The sequence below is a fragment of the Bos grunniens genome, chromosome 3, assembly GCF_055505025.1.
Source record: "Bos grunniens cultivar Pamir isolate PY7600 chromosome 3, Bosgru_T2T1.0, whole genome shotgun sequence".
Lineage (NCBI taxonomy): Eukaryota > Metazoa > Chordata > Mammalia > Artiodactyla > Bovidae > Bos > Bos grunniens.
In genome coordinates this window covers 38,833,322-38,848,654 of record NC_141167.1, presented here as the reverse complement: position 1 = coordinate 38,848,654, position 15,333 = coordinate 38,833,322, and the positions used below count along the sequence as shown (strand labels likewise).

At 42.2% G+C, this 15,333-nt stretch overlaps 1 long non-coding RNA gene across 2 annotated transcripts in view; it reads right to left on the bottom strand.

The window, feature by feature from the left end:
• Positions 1-269: 269 nt before the first annotated feature.
• LOC147375511 (uncharacterized) overlaps positions 270-15,333 on the bottom strand; it is a 28,793-nt gene continuing 13,729 nt past the window's right edge. Inside the window, exons 2-3 of one of the 2 annotated variants that reach the window (XR_015161562.1) lie at positions 14,284-14,381; positions 270-956 (exon numbers count right to left, since the gene is read on the bottom strand). This is a non-coding gene — a long non-coding RNA (uncharacterized LOC147375511). The remainder of the gene's footprint in view (positions 957-14,283; positions 14,382-15,333) is intronic. The other variant, XR_015161563.1, reaches the window with a different exon arrangement.

The window sequence follows — 15,333 nt, the reverse complement described above, 5'->3', positions numbered from 1 at the left end:
CAAGAAAAAGGCCCTGCTTTCAAGCACTCCTTAATTAGGTAGGATGGATACAGCATCCTAGTTCATTTGGACGGGACAGTGGGGAACCGTTCCATCTCTTGCACGTCCCCACCTGGGCCCTGCAGTGTTCCCAGGGTGATTGCTCTGTGCAAGAAGTTTATACCTTCTAAGCTTCTTCCTTCTTATGCCAGGGCTGGGAGGGGTATCATGCAGGTAAAGTCTGCCACCAGTTTAATGAAAAGGTTTGGAGCTTCAATGTGAAGTTAAACTTTCGGTTTATTTAGTAACATATATCATCTGTTTCTGAAAACAAGTAAAAGTTTCTTCTAAGATTACATACATTAGGTCAGGGGAAAATAAACTATAAATAGATGAGAAAAAAGAAGTAGAGTTTGGAATCCAAAACCAAGCCAGGAAGGAGACTATAACACAGCAATGCCGACTGAAAGCCCTGCATCCTCTGTCTGTGTGGGATTCACATTTAGATCTGAGTGTTCTACAACCAGCACGAAAGGGAACCCTGATCAACCATACAATTTACAGCATCCATGACACAACGTGCTCACAGGTCAAATACTTAGTAAAACTCAGTTAATTCTGACCTGGGACCAGGCAGGAATTTCTCCCAGGGCTCCTCATAATGAGGGCACTCTGTGATGAAATAAAACACGTCAATAAAATCTCCACACAAACAATGCATTCTGCACAAAACTATTCCTTAGTAGAAACTCACAACATCAACATCCGCCCAAAAGGTGAAAACTATAAAAGCAATTCTTTGTGGACCAACATGAGGGAACCAGTTCAGTGCTGGCCTGGCTTAAACTGGGAATAGACTTGAGAGAAGCTTGACAGCTGGATCCAGGTAAAAGTGAATAGGTGGTTCAATGAGTAAAGAATCCTCAATTCAGGAGACACAGGAGATGCGGGTTCAATCCCTGGGTTGGGAAGATCTCCTGGAGAAGGAAATGACAGCTCACTCCAGTATTCTTACCTGGGGAATCCCATGGACAGAGGAACCTGGTAGGCTATAGTCCATGTGGTCAAAAAGAGTTGGACACAATTTAGAGATTAAACAACAACAACGAAAAGTGAATTTTAATCATTACTTAATTAGCTGTGTGCTCTCAAGGTGTCTGCACCTAGGTTTACTTATCTATATAATGGTTTGATATGATCTCTTTTGTGCAGACTGTTGTTAAGTATGAAGGGCAGTGTAGATGCAGGGCCCGGCACAATGTCTGAAACAGAACAAGTCCATAGAGAAGACTAGCTATAAAGGCTTCTGTTGTGTCCTTGGGCAAGGTGAATTTCTTGGGTCTCGATTTCTTCATCAGAAACTAATGGTGTTGATTAGTTTGCATCTCTAGCATTCTACTTTATGATTCCATGAAATGTAAAATATAACTTTATATAAAAAAACAGGAATACTAAAATTATGTTGTTGCTTTTGTGCAAATTTTCTCCATTTTAATAACAGTTCATACTGTACACATGTTCTCAGACCTACTATAGAAATGTGATAATATCAAACAATTTATTAATGCATGATATAAAAATAGGGAATAGAAGTTGGTAGAAAAGTCTTAAATGCAGGTAACTACTGGACTCCTATCCCTACTGCTTGCTGGATAGAGTCTCATTTTCTTAGCAGGGACCTGGAGACCCCTCAGCATGTGGCCACTGCCCCATCCTCTGGCCTTGCCCCTGACCTTGATCAAATGCCAGTGGTGGTCCAAACCCACCCAATTTCCTTAAACTGTGCTTTACAGTTTACAAACCAGTTCTTCTGCCTCCAGTGCTTCATCCCACCCTTCCCAACTGGCATCCAGAAATCCACTTAAAGAAATTTCTAGATGGCTAATACTAACTCCTAAGTTATCTTCTTAGAAAGATAAAGTGTGAAGGAACAAAAATAATATCCAGTGCTGCGGTTTCTGTTTCTCATTGTGCCAATAGCAATCCTAAGATTTGTTAAGTACCTACAATGTCCCAGGCACTGCCTCATATACACTGTCTTTTCATTCTCATAGCATCCCTCAGAGGTGAGAAGTGTGCCCATTTTACAGATGATGAAACAGAGGCTCAGGGAAGTTAAGTAATTTTCTCAAAATAAAACAACTAGATGGTTTGGGAGTGGAATTTGAGCCCAGGTTTCTGAATCCAAAGCCAGTGTTCTTTCTGTCCCACCATACTCCCAAAGGAGCGAACACCATCTCAGGTGGAGCTCTCTACACAAGAAGTGGGGCAGTCAGATACATGAGACACAGTGACTCCTGAAGGGGTGGAAGGTAATTTGACAGTCTATTCTATTGGCTCCAGAGGGGACTATTCTCAACTGTCTTTCCCCAGTACACACACTCTCTCATACACACACACACACATACACACACACACACACACTCTCAATCTCTTCATCAAATCAATTGGCAGTATGTACAGAAAGTCACAGGACTACCCACGTGGTGCTCCTGATAAAGAACCCACCTGCCAATGCAGGAGATGCCAGAGATGTGAGTTCAATCCCTGGGTTGGGAAGATCCCATGGAGAAGAAAATGGCAACCCACTCCAGTATTCTGGCCTGGAGAATTCCATGGTGGGTTACAGTCCATAGGGTCGAAAAGAGTTGGGCACAGCTGAATCAACTTAGCACACACATTCTAATTTGAGAGCTTTCAAAAATCACGATGACCCAATTACTTTTCTTCTTCTTGTAAATTTAAGGAAAACTTAGAAATGCTAGGACATGAGACAAGGCACAGAAAGGCAAGGAACTGAGGGAATAGGAAATATGTATCCTGACAAGAACTCATGGCATGTCATCTCTGTTTTAGGCAACAATTGCAGAATTGCCATTGGGGGGCCAGAATATTGTTTTTCAGCAGAAAGTAGTTTTCTGTGTTTGAGCATCCAAATGCAAAAAGAAAAATACCAGTACCACAGGCCAAATACAAAGAGGGGGGGATCCAATTTTAAAAATGCTCATGGCAATGAAAAACTATAACTTTCCATGTGAACCAATTCATTGAGGCCTTAACATTCATTTGTTGGGAATGGAGGGGGCAGTAAAATCTGCCGTCGGAGCCAACTGGGGAGCGGCAGGCTGGAAAGGTCAGCTCTGGCTAGGGATGCGCAACTCCTCAACTTTGTTAAAATGATGGTATTCGACAGAAGTTACATCTGAGGTCAAGTGACCGCAATAACAGGGGACAAGGAGTGCTCTCAAATCATTCTCAGGGATGAAAATGACATGAAACTGACATAATATCTGAGGTGAGATGAAACTCAAATCCTCAGCAGCTGAACACTTCACCTACTGATGGGCAGCCTGACCCTCACCAATCTCATAATCATATCCGTGTCAAGAGGGGAGCAGAGTAACAGAAGGCGTCGCTCTGGCATTTTGGGGGAGGGAAGGCTTTGTCTCTCTGCTTCTGAAATGATGTTGTTAAAAGTTTCAATACTCAGCTCTAAACCTTTCAAATCAATGTCTTATTAGAAAAATTGGATTCCACATACACATATGGAACCTCTTCCCTTATGTAATATTTCTTCACTCTGGGTATTTCTTGGCTAGAATTTTCAGCAATAAAATGTGTGTTTTAGTTCAATGACTATCTTGATGTCATTTAAAGATTCAAGCCAACGGCAGTCAAATCAGGAGGACGATCTCTAATCTGGCTTAATCTTCTAGCTTCAAAACTACTGTGCACTCCGCAGCGCAGTGGGTGCAGGAGGGGTGGGGTGGGAAGAAGATAATTATAAATTATAATCTCTTTGCCCCCAAATAACTTGTGTGAAAGGAGGGTGTTCTGGAGACTGTTGAATATATTAACCCATGATAAAGGACTTTAGAAAAGGGAAGCCTAAACCACATTTGAATTTAAAGCAAGCATTAAAAACCCAAAAGGAGAAATATTACATTTAGTCAGATGTTACAAAAAATACTTCATGCTCTGCCATCTGTCCTGTACTTGCTGTAATGTGAGGTTCAGTCTCACAGACTGTACCCCCATCTATCGGTGTGTTTAAAAGAAGTTTTGGTGTATGTTTGTTTTTTTCCCCTGAGGAGAGAGAGGATGAATCAAGGTGTGGCTGATTTGCATAAACACAAGGGCTCTGACTTCCAAATACACCCTATCTGTTCCCTGCCAATGAGAGTGGGCTCCCCCAAAGCCAATAAATACAGTTGTCAGCAAGGGGATGAATCAGCATGTATTTAAATCAAAGACAGCCACGAAAGACTGCATTAGTTCTGTTCCCAGGACCTGTCAAACCACAGAAGAGATTAAACATCTGACCCTCTTCATCCCCATCATTGCTCCACAAGAGACATTTCTGTCACTATTCCTGCCACTTGGGTTTCAAAGATGCCACAAAGCCTAGGGCGACCTCTGCTACATTTCAGTGTTGTTTATTGATTTCTGACCCAGTGCTTAATAGTTTTCCCAGTCCCCCTGAATGGCTTTTGTAAGCAATGGGGTTTGTACATCTCACCGATCAATACCTTTTATATTTACAATAAAATTGAAACGGCTTCTGCTGGGGGCGCAGCCCAGCATTTGTCATCCTTCAGCGAGGGAAAACTATGTCATTATCTGAATTAAAACATTTATTTCTGATTAAGAGAGTGTCCTATCTCATTAATTTTTCCCTTTCCAATAGAAGGCGAATAGAACCCTATTGATTTTTGCACTTTTACACATCTCCACTGCTGGGAAGATAATTGAGAAGTTAGCCAGAATAAATGAAGTTTCAAGTCTAGTGGGCCAGCCAATACCTTCCAAATTCAAGGTGTTTTTATGAAGCTGGATTTTAATTTGTTGGCAAGCTGAAGCAGTGGGACTTATTCGGCTGAGTAAATTGGATTAAGAGTAGAATCGGCTCAAAGCATGTCTTGGGGAATGCTGAGGGCCTGACTCCCCCCTGACAGTCAGAGCCTTGCTTTAGATTTATGCTAAGACAGCTTCCAAATTGCCCTCCTTCAAAAATCCCAGCTCGCTTCAGGAAGTGTGGATCACTGACCTAAAAGCCTATTAACTCATGTTTCCCTTCTTCATGCCCATCATCTTAAAAACAACCAAGATCTAATCGGAGGTTGAACTAGACCTTTGGATTGTCGGCACCAATTGATTACACTTTATTAGAATAATGGGACTAAATCCAAGTTTCATTAAAAGGAATTCCCTTTGCTTAGAACCCTTTTTTCCGAAGACCTTTCAATTATAAGCCCTTTTGGCACACATAGGGAATCCTACTCACTCTGATATTTTTCTCATTTAGGAATTAACAGTCATTTGTTCTTATTTCCATATGCAAAACCCAAGCATTGTTTCTCCTGGAAAGGACAGAAAATGTACCTGGTCTCTAGGGTTAGAATACAGGGGATACAGACAATTTAAACCATAGCTATCTTTGTTAATGCCTTAATTCATTACCTTCTCTGTAATTTATTTATCATTGGTCCATTACTTTTAGCATTCACATTCACTTCTACATATCTTTAGTCCCTCCAGGAAAAACAGGTTTCATCCTCACATTAAAGGAGAATGAGAACGAGGTTACAACTAAAGCTCTTCCAAGTTATAGCTAAAGATTCTTCAAAGGAAAAAAAGTTGCCAGGTGACCTGAAAATAGAGATATGCAGAGGTAAGAGCTCATCTAGAAACCAGGTTGAGAATTTGAATTCGTGGTTAGAACCCCGCAGTTTGAGGGGAACATGAAAATCATGCTTCCTTTTAGAAGTAAAATGAATCAGTGAAAATTAAGGAAACTTTTACAGAAAAGATTTCCTGGATTTATGAAGCTGAATTTATGTAACATAGGACAGCCTGAATTTGGTGGCATGCTCTTTGGTATATACATACACACACGCACACCTGCAGCGAAAAAGAAACAACCAAGGAAGCACTTCAAGAAGGCTTTATTGAAAAAAAAAAAAAAATCAACACAGCAGATTAAAAATGCTGTGAAAGTGAAGAACTTAATTTCTGACTGCATTTTAATGCATAGTTCGAAGTACCAAAGTATGCAAAAGGTTGAATACATTCATCACAAACAGTTCTGTTTTCTCTCTTTACACCAATGAGGAATTACAGGATTACCAATGACCTTCCTCCCAATGAAGCTCAGTAATTATGGTCATTTATTATACAACTGAGATGAATGGATGAGATTTACATAGAATAAAAATATTATTTAACAGCTGTGTTATTGATGTGTGAAGTGTAATTTTAATTTATTTAAATGCTATAAATATATTGTTAACGTATTCTTTTCAAATTAACCTCCTGAACCACACACTGGCAAAACTTCAATTAATAGTGTGCTAAAATCTATTTTCTCATGTTGTGTGGAACTGTGTATGGGTAAAAATATGTACTGCTGTGATGCCTCGGCATACTTTACCAGTGTATTTTACTTTTCTCCTTGATTCATGATTTCATTTTGAAATTGAATTTCAATTGGAATCATTTAGGAAAATATATCTTCCCTTAAATAAAGGGTCCCTATTTAACTTTGAAATTGTTTTTACTATAAATTCCAAATGCAATGATTTGAGAAAAATTCTATATATTTATGTTCATTTGGCATATTGCAATATTTTTAAATATTTAGCATATTTCCATTGAAATGATAAAATGGGAAAAATATTTGAGCCAACAGCTCTATCTAATTTACTTAGCATGTTAGCATAATCTCAACAAGCCTGCAAAGAAACCACTTGCTATATTTTATGTTGAATCACTTGGTACCAACAGCATATTGTATGTCTATATGCAGAGATAGACGTATGTATTTTACTTCTAGGTTTATCTCTTTTGTATTCTGTCCATTTGCCCCTGGCTGTCATTATTCCATGCTCATCGACAGAAGAGTTATAGTTTGCAAAAACCTATCAGGTAGGCTGGACACTAGATAATTGAGGTGATGATCATCCCCAGCAAAAGACAATTGATAGTGATAGTGTCAGAGGCTGCACCTAACAAGATCTGTACCCTCTGTCTCCTTTAGCCTTTCTCTGGAATGGACCGAATATGGAATAACATGGACATGGCTGATGAGCACCCCGAGGTAGACGGCAGTGCATAATACTTCCTGGAACTGCAATAGGATGGGGGTGTCTTTTGACACCGAGGCAGGTTATTAAATAGAAGTGTGAACTATTAAGAGATGATCTTGACCCTCGGTACATTTTTATCAAGTCAAAAAATATTTGACGCCACTGAACAGCTTACCTCTGGTACAAGGGGAGAAATGTTTTATTATGGAAATTCGTACTCCGTTCTTCAAAAAAGAAAAACTCAGAATACATACATTTCTAAATTTAAAACAGCTTATAGGACTTCCAATAATTAACAGTAGTCATACATTAAGTATGCTCTGGAGTGATGTTTGTAAGTGAGATGGTTGACCAACCTTAATAAGAACTTCCTAAATTGAAAATAAAAAATTTTAAATTACGTTTTAAAATAAAGATGATTTTAAGTCTCTTTTGTGCTAACATGATTTAACACAGCTTTTCCTAAAAGGCTTTTCCAATCTACTCTCTTTAAATGCAGAGATGTCTTGGGGATGAAGAAGATTTTCAGGTATATACAGAACACTGTAAATGCAGATTTTTTACACAGAGGGTAAGATACCTTCTAGATTTTTTGGTCAGCAGCTGCCATAGCCTCTTAGGCTGTTTTCTTACACCCTATTTTATCTGTTCTGACCATTTTTTAAACTGAGGGACCACCACAATTCTTACAACCCTTACCTTCTCATCAATTTAAGTCTAAGTACTGCATATTACAACACTCTAATTGCAGGGACAAAAGCTAATGTAGCCCAGTGACAATGGACTTAGGCCAAAAAGGATGAAGAAAGTCTTAGTTTTGCATGGCTATTAAACACCCTATAGTCTATATAAAAATATGCCAAGTTGAGGCTTAATAGTAATAAAATAGTATGGGTAATGCCCTCCATCCTGGCTGAATGAACAATGCCCCCTGATTGGGTAATTGACAAACTACACACTGTAACACACTCCCGAATAGCCCTGCTTTTTCATTATGTTGAACAATAGGTTAACTAGATAACTCTGCACTTGGCAAAATTACTTTCCACTGACTTCAAACCATCTTCTTTTCTCCTCAAGCTACTGCTCCCTGTGATATTTCGGCATTCTTCTCCCCAGCAGTGCACTTTCAAAGCCAGTTATATGCTAGCTCAGTGGTGCTCAGATTCTTTCTGTTTTACCTTTCCCCAGGGTCAATTGCCTTTGGGAGGGAACCAATATAGATTAACAGGAAAGATATACTGCCTGATTCATGGCATTTAGAGAGGCCTTCAAATGCACACTGGCTCTTCTGGGATTGATGCTGTTTCAGTCAGAATCCTGTCTGCAATTAGTAAATAATTCCCAGTTCTGGAAACGTAGTTCTTTTAGACAAAATGCAAGCAAAAGGCATATCTTTAAACCCTTGGGTACGTCATTCATTTTGTAAAATGTTTATAGATCTGGCCACGTTGTCCGGTGGACCAAGGCATTTGGAGTTCATGCAAGAATTTCTGAAGCATCTCTTTTCTGCCTTCCTGTCAGCATGAGTCAGCATGGCCGGCAATACCTTAAACAAAGCTCTGAGGTCCCCCTGCCACTCCCCTCTGTGCAGCTGAGGAGGCAAGGACTGTTCACTTAATACAGGATATCGATTGATTTATAACAAAATGATAGATATAACTATTGTCTTTGGAATTACACTGAGTTATAGCGACATAGTTTTCTATTCTACAAGCCACTCCCCATATGTACCATAACTCAAACCCTGAATGACAATAATACTATCTTTGAAATTTATATTCATGATTATAAATTAATTCTTTTTTTGGCTGGACCACCAGCAGTATGGACTTGTAATTTCCAAACAGCATTTATGGCATTAACTTGGGAATACTATCCATCAAGTCTGATGACAAATTGTGGAAGATGATGGTCTTGCCCGCCTCTGGCTCAAGCAGCCAGTTGTTTTCCAGAGGAGAAGGAACCCTGTAACAGAGAAGATGAGGGTGGTCTCCTCTACAGCCTGCCTCACAAACAGTGACAATAACTGGCTGTGTGGCAGACTTGCCACTTCAAAAGAGGAGGAGGGACTTGGTAAATTTTTGCAGAAATTCTCTAGATACTGCTTATAATAGCAATGTCTGCTATTTATGGAGATCTGCCACATTCCAGTGTGCTATATTCATTATCTCAAATCCTATCTATAATCCAGCAAAGGGTATTGCTGTACCCATTTTATAGATGCAAAGACTGAGAAACAAAGAGTATGAGTGGCTTGCCAGACATCATAGAACTAGCAAGTCAGGATTTGAATCCATGCCCACATAACTTCACAGAGCCAAGAGTTCCCACAGATACAGGTTTCAAGACTGGATTTTCCAAGTACAATACAGAGTAGCCACCACCATCACCAACATAAAGCATCTTGGTTTGCTTAAAAGAAAAAATAATGATTCTAAATAACTGGGAATAGTTGAAACTCTAATAACTCACTGTCTTAACCATAGAACAATAGAACAAGTTGCAAGCATCAAGAATTCTGAGAGCCAAAGAACTGATGACTCAATGGACATGCTTGCTTGCTAAGTCACTTCAGTCATGTCTGACTCTGCATGACCCCATAGACAGCAGCCCACCAGGCTCCCCCGTCCCTGGGATTCCCCAGGCAAGAACACTGGAGTGGGTTGCCATTTCCTTCTCCAATGCATGACAATGAAAAGTGAAAGTGAAGTCGGTCAGTCGTGTCTGATTCCTAGCGACCCCATGGACTGCAGCCTACCAGGCTCCTCCATCCATGGGATTTTCCAAGCAACAGTACTGGAGTGGGGTGCCATTGCCTTCTCCGTCAATGGACACGAGTTTGAGCAAACTCCAGGACATAGAGAAAGACAGGGAAACCTGACATGCTGAAGTCCATGGTGTTGCAAAGAGTCAGACACGACTTGCCGACTAAACGACGACAGCAGCAGAACAACAGTAGCTGGTTCAGGTTCTGGGGTCAGACTTACCTGGGTTAAATCCTAGGTTGCTGCTAACCTGGCTGGGGTTTGATTGCCAGGCGGGTAAAATAATGATGGTTATAGTCTGTAGCATTTGCCAACACTCATGCCATGACCCTGCCCAGGAATGCAGGCAATATTATTGCCCTGTGACTGTGTCCTAACCATCTTGCTGGTAGGAAAACAACCATTATTTTTATATTGATTTTGCTACTGAAATACTATATCATATTTTGGTTATTAGCTACATAAAAATAAAATATTTTAAAATTAAAGAAAGCAATGCTGGCACGAATGATAATAGAATATGTTTACACAGACTTATGTGACAAAAATCAGTGTCGCCTGACCATATAAGTGGTCTCCTTCACAAATGTTTGCATCTCCTAAAAATTCTGAAACTCCACACTGCCTTTGCCTTCAAGACCTTGGAGGATCCTCTTAGGTGGTAGAGGGCAGTTCAGGGAGAGGGAAAGGAAGGCTGACTAGGCACAGCAACCCTAATGCCTAAGTTTCCTCGCCTGTAAAGTAGGAACAAAATGCACCTACTCCATATAGCAATGATGAGAATGAAATACACTGATTGATGTTTGTAAGGGGCTTCCCTGGTGGCTCAGATGGTAAAGAATCTGCCTGCAACACAGGAGACCTGGGTTCAGTCTCTGGGTTGGGAAGATCCCCTGGAGGAGGAAATGGTAACCCACTCCAGATTCTTGCCTGGAGCATCCCATGGACAGAGGAGCCTGGTGGGCTATTGTGCATGGGGTCACAAAGAGTCAGATATGACTGAGTGACTAACATTGATATTTATAAAGCACTTAGAATAAGTCTAGAAGGTAGGAAGTGTTCAATAAATGTAGGCTAAACCTATAATGTTTTCCAACCTGAGAGCTTTTAACCACATCACAGCTGTCCTCTGGAATACTTCCACCCTCCTCCCCACCCACCCTTCCTTCAAGATCAGCCTTTATCCCCTCAAATCACTCTTATGCACCTCCCCAACTTTTCTCTAACCTACTACACACATCTTCTCTACCCTAGGCATCAGGATGGCTGGCTTCCCATCTCTCCTCTAGACCTCTTATTTCTATTTCATTTCTCATACATTGACATTATTTCCATTTATATAATACGTACAATGTTGCATGCAATAATTAAGTACATACATATGTAACTTAACAAAATGAAAATATGTAATGTTATACCATATATAATAATATGTATAATAACTTATACATATTAATTTCCACTTTTTTCATCAGGCCGTGAGTTTGCACTTGCTTTTCTTTCCGACAGTACCTAGCTCAGAGAAGATCTTCAAAAATGAGGTTGACCTGAAGCCTAGCTTCCACCCACAAAGCCAAATAAAAAGTGAAGCCCAGAGACCTCCCTGGCAGTCCAGTAGTTAAGATTCACCGCTTCTACTGCAGGGGCTGCGGGTTTGACCCATGATTGGGGAAATAAAATCCCACATGCTGCCAAAAAGATTTTTTTTTTTTAAGTGAGGCCCAGTTTTTCCCACTTGCTGCTCAGTTTTAGAATGCCTTGTTTTATTCTTTTCTAGAATCTGTTTAGTTCTTTGTTTCAAGATGCTATCTGGCACATCCCCTCCCCGCCTCTCCCCCTTAACACTCCAGCCAACCAACCAGCCAAGATATTTGGGATCTTTCCTCTAGCTTTTCCCAGCTATGAGCTTGTTCTCTTCCTTCTCAGATTTTCTTTTATCTCATCTTCTGTTTGCTTTGGTGTTTTTGTTGTTTGTTTGTTTGTTTCTGTTATGAAGGATTTTCTGATCCTCATTCATTCATGTATTCAATGACTATTATGCCATTTACCCACTTAAAGCTCTCCATTAACTTTCCATGAAGCTCAGGATATATATAAACCTCTTCACGTGGCCCACGAAAAGGGTGAGCTTACAATTTATAATTCAAACTGGGAACTTCTGCGGGTTAAAGGGGATGCTATTAATAACCACCCAGGACAACAGGTGTCAACCACAACTGTCCTGGGCAAAGTCCTCCCAAAGGCCCTGATGATCTGGCTCCTTCTCGCCTTTCTGGCTTCCATGCCTCTCTCTCTTGCTCATGCTACCTCTGTCCTCTTTTAGCTCTTCCAGGAGGCCCAGGTCTGCCTTCTCGGGCCCCCTCACCTGCCCTTCCCTCTGCCTCTTTTCCCACCTCCCACACCTGGACCTTCCGGTACCCCTGATAGTCTTACTAAACCCCTTGTCCTTGACTCTCTTAACCTCCCATTGGTACCTTTAGCACCTGCCCCAAGTCACACGTGTGCATTTATTTCTGTGCTTGGGAGTGTTCGTGGTAGCAGGCCCATGTCTGTTCAGTGCACTTCTGCATACACTCCCAGCACTTGGCACAGGCTCAGGGACACTCAGGAAGTATTTATGAGATGCTTATTTCCATCCTTCAATTCAGTCAATACATCAAATATGTATTAAGTTCCTACTGTGTGTCAGGCTCTGTGGTAGAAATACCACAATAATAATAAGTAATAATAAGTTCAGTCTAGGGTGATCAATCAGTTCAATTCAGTCTCTCAGTCATGTCCAACTCTTTGCGACCCCATGCACCACAGCACCGCCAGGCCTCCCTGTCCATCACCAACTCCTGGAGTTTACCCAAACTCATGTCAATTGAGTCAGTGATGCCATCCAACCATCTTATCCTCTGTCATCCCCTTCTCCTCCTGCCCTCAATCTTTCCCAGCATCAGGGTGTTTTCCAATGAGTCAGCTCTTTGCATCAGGTGGCCAAACTATTGTAATTCAGCTTTAGCATCAGTCCTTCCAATGAACACCCAGGACTGATTCCTTTAGGATGATCTCCTCAATAGATTCACATAAAAAGAGTTCCAAAACAACAGGTTTTAACTTGGAAGGGTACCAGGCTAGGAGCAGGGAGAAGAGAGGGTTTCACCTCAGTGGGGGCAGGGAGGGGTAAGAGGGTGCTCATCGTGGAACACAGAGGCTGAGCTCATGAGTGGGTTGAGTCCACAAGGAAAGGCAAGCTAGAGGTGCTCTGAGAAGGGGTGCATGGGAGATCTGATGAGGGTACAGGTGGGATAGGGGACCAGAGAGGTGATGGGGAGGTGATGAGTGATAGTCTTCCAGTCAGCTTCCTGCTACAGAGGTGCCCCTGACCCCACTCCTCCGCAGTGGACCAGGCGGTGCTCAGGATCGTCTCCCTTACTCCTCGCCTCCTTCCCATCAAGCCCTCCCTGACTCATGGCCAGATGGCCTTCCTTCCTCCTGCCCAGGGTCATCTCTCTCAATGCCGGCAGTGGCCTACTCTCTGAGCATGTCTACCTTAGACATCTTCTTGGAAGCAGACACCTGCCCTCTGGGTCACATCTTGGGAAGTAGCCTTACTACCTTGCAAGGCTCCCAAACAGGGACATGCATTCACTGGAAAGGTGTCTGCATGGTTCTGAGCAGGCAGGGATGCCCTTGTAAGATGGCCTGGTGAATCGACTTAGACCGCTGCCCCTAGCTAGAAGGCAGCGCTTCCCACAGTTATCCTGTTAGGCACGGTGGGACAGGGGCTCTCCTAGGCCACCTTCTCAGAGGGGATTAAGGGAAAGCTTGGGTCCCTTTGACTCTGCCGCCTGGGGCCCGCAGAAGCCTCAGGAATCCAAAGACCCCCTTTCCTCGGAGAATCTATTTCAAGGGGGGCAGAGGTGCTGTGAGAGATGCAATAAACCATCTACAAAACAAAGATCTCCCGGGGGGAGGGCGGAGGCCCAAGCCACAGAGGAGAACTAATCTTCTTTGGTTCAAGGAGATGGCTCTTTCTCCTAAATATCTGTGCTCCAGACCCGGAACGTACTGGTTAGCAGTGCCACGTGGGACCCCCGGTGTCCTGTGGAGCTCTTATGCTGCTGGGGACAACCTAATCTGTTTACCCAGGCTCTGACTCAGAGAGATGCAGGAGGGTGACAGCCTGAATGGGGCCCACTCTGCAGGAAGGCCATCTTTAAAAGTAATAGTAATAACAGCTCCAATTTTATTAAACGCTGGTGTTACTCACTCTGGATGGCCATTTACATCTATACTTCTGGTCCTTAAAATCAAACTTCCTGACTGGTAAACAGAGTCAGAAGTCAAATCCAGGGCCGTTTGACTGACAGGCCCTGTCCACTGATGGCCTCAGAAGGGGGTACCACCACCACCTTTGATAGAATGTGACCCATAGGTGTTTACCCCGCTCTGTGCGTACTCACAGGATGTTGATGGAAGAACGTGGGGCTCAAGTGCAACCTTGGACAAGTCTAGCATCAACTGTAAAATCAAAACAATTTCTGTTCGACCTGTCTTGGAACTAAGAGAAAGAAAACTAGTGAGTTTACAAGCTATGTTCCCTAGAACCTAGCTCAAGCTTCAGTGAGCATAAAAAATTCACTTTCTAGGGCTTGTTAAAATGCAGATTGCCTGGCCTGGGCTCAGAGATTCTGAATTAGCTGGTCAGTAAGAGGCTGGGGCACCTGCATTTTACCCAACAACCCTGGTGATTCTGTGACCAATGAGGGAGATGTTGAGAAACCCTGGCCTGGCTGGCAGTCAGTGCCTCCCGATGGGAATTTGCAGGTGGAGAGGTTGGATTCAAAGTCCCCCAGTCCAGCTTCACCCAGACTGCTCTGCTTTGATCTTTTTTATGTACTGGGTTTTTAAATCAGATTTCATTTGCAGGAGACTTACACGATTTAAACTCTAAAATAAAAAATAAAATAAAGACAATCACAGTGCACTGCTACATGTGAAAATGCTTTGGGTAAGTTAAAGATGCTTTCCAGATAGGAGCAATTTTAGTCTTACCTAGGCCATCTGCAGCCCTCAGGGAATGAGCCATTCTGGCCAGCCTAATTTTCCCCATGGCATTAAAGCTTTTTATTAAATGTTAATCGTTTTGTGGGGACTATGTTACACCCTTCCCTGACTTTTAAAACAGAGAATGAGGAACACAATTTAACTGTTGTTTGAAAGTTTAGGACCCTTGGATATGGTGTGGCCATCCCAGAGGGAAGTCCTGCCAAGCTTAACAGGGAGGGTAGATCCCTTAGATGCTGCTTTCAGCCTCCCTGACACAAGCCAGGGTTGACACAACATCTTAGGAGGTAGAACAGAGTGGTGAAAACAGGAGAGCATCCGGGATTCGGGTGACAGGAGGAGCTCTGTTGTCTCCTCTGCCACCTGTGAGCGAGGGAACCAAGAGCAAACGCATCCACTTGGGTCTCACTTCCTTCATCTGTAGGATAAGAGGTCAAACAGAGCAA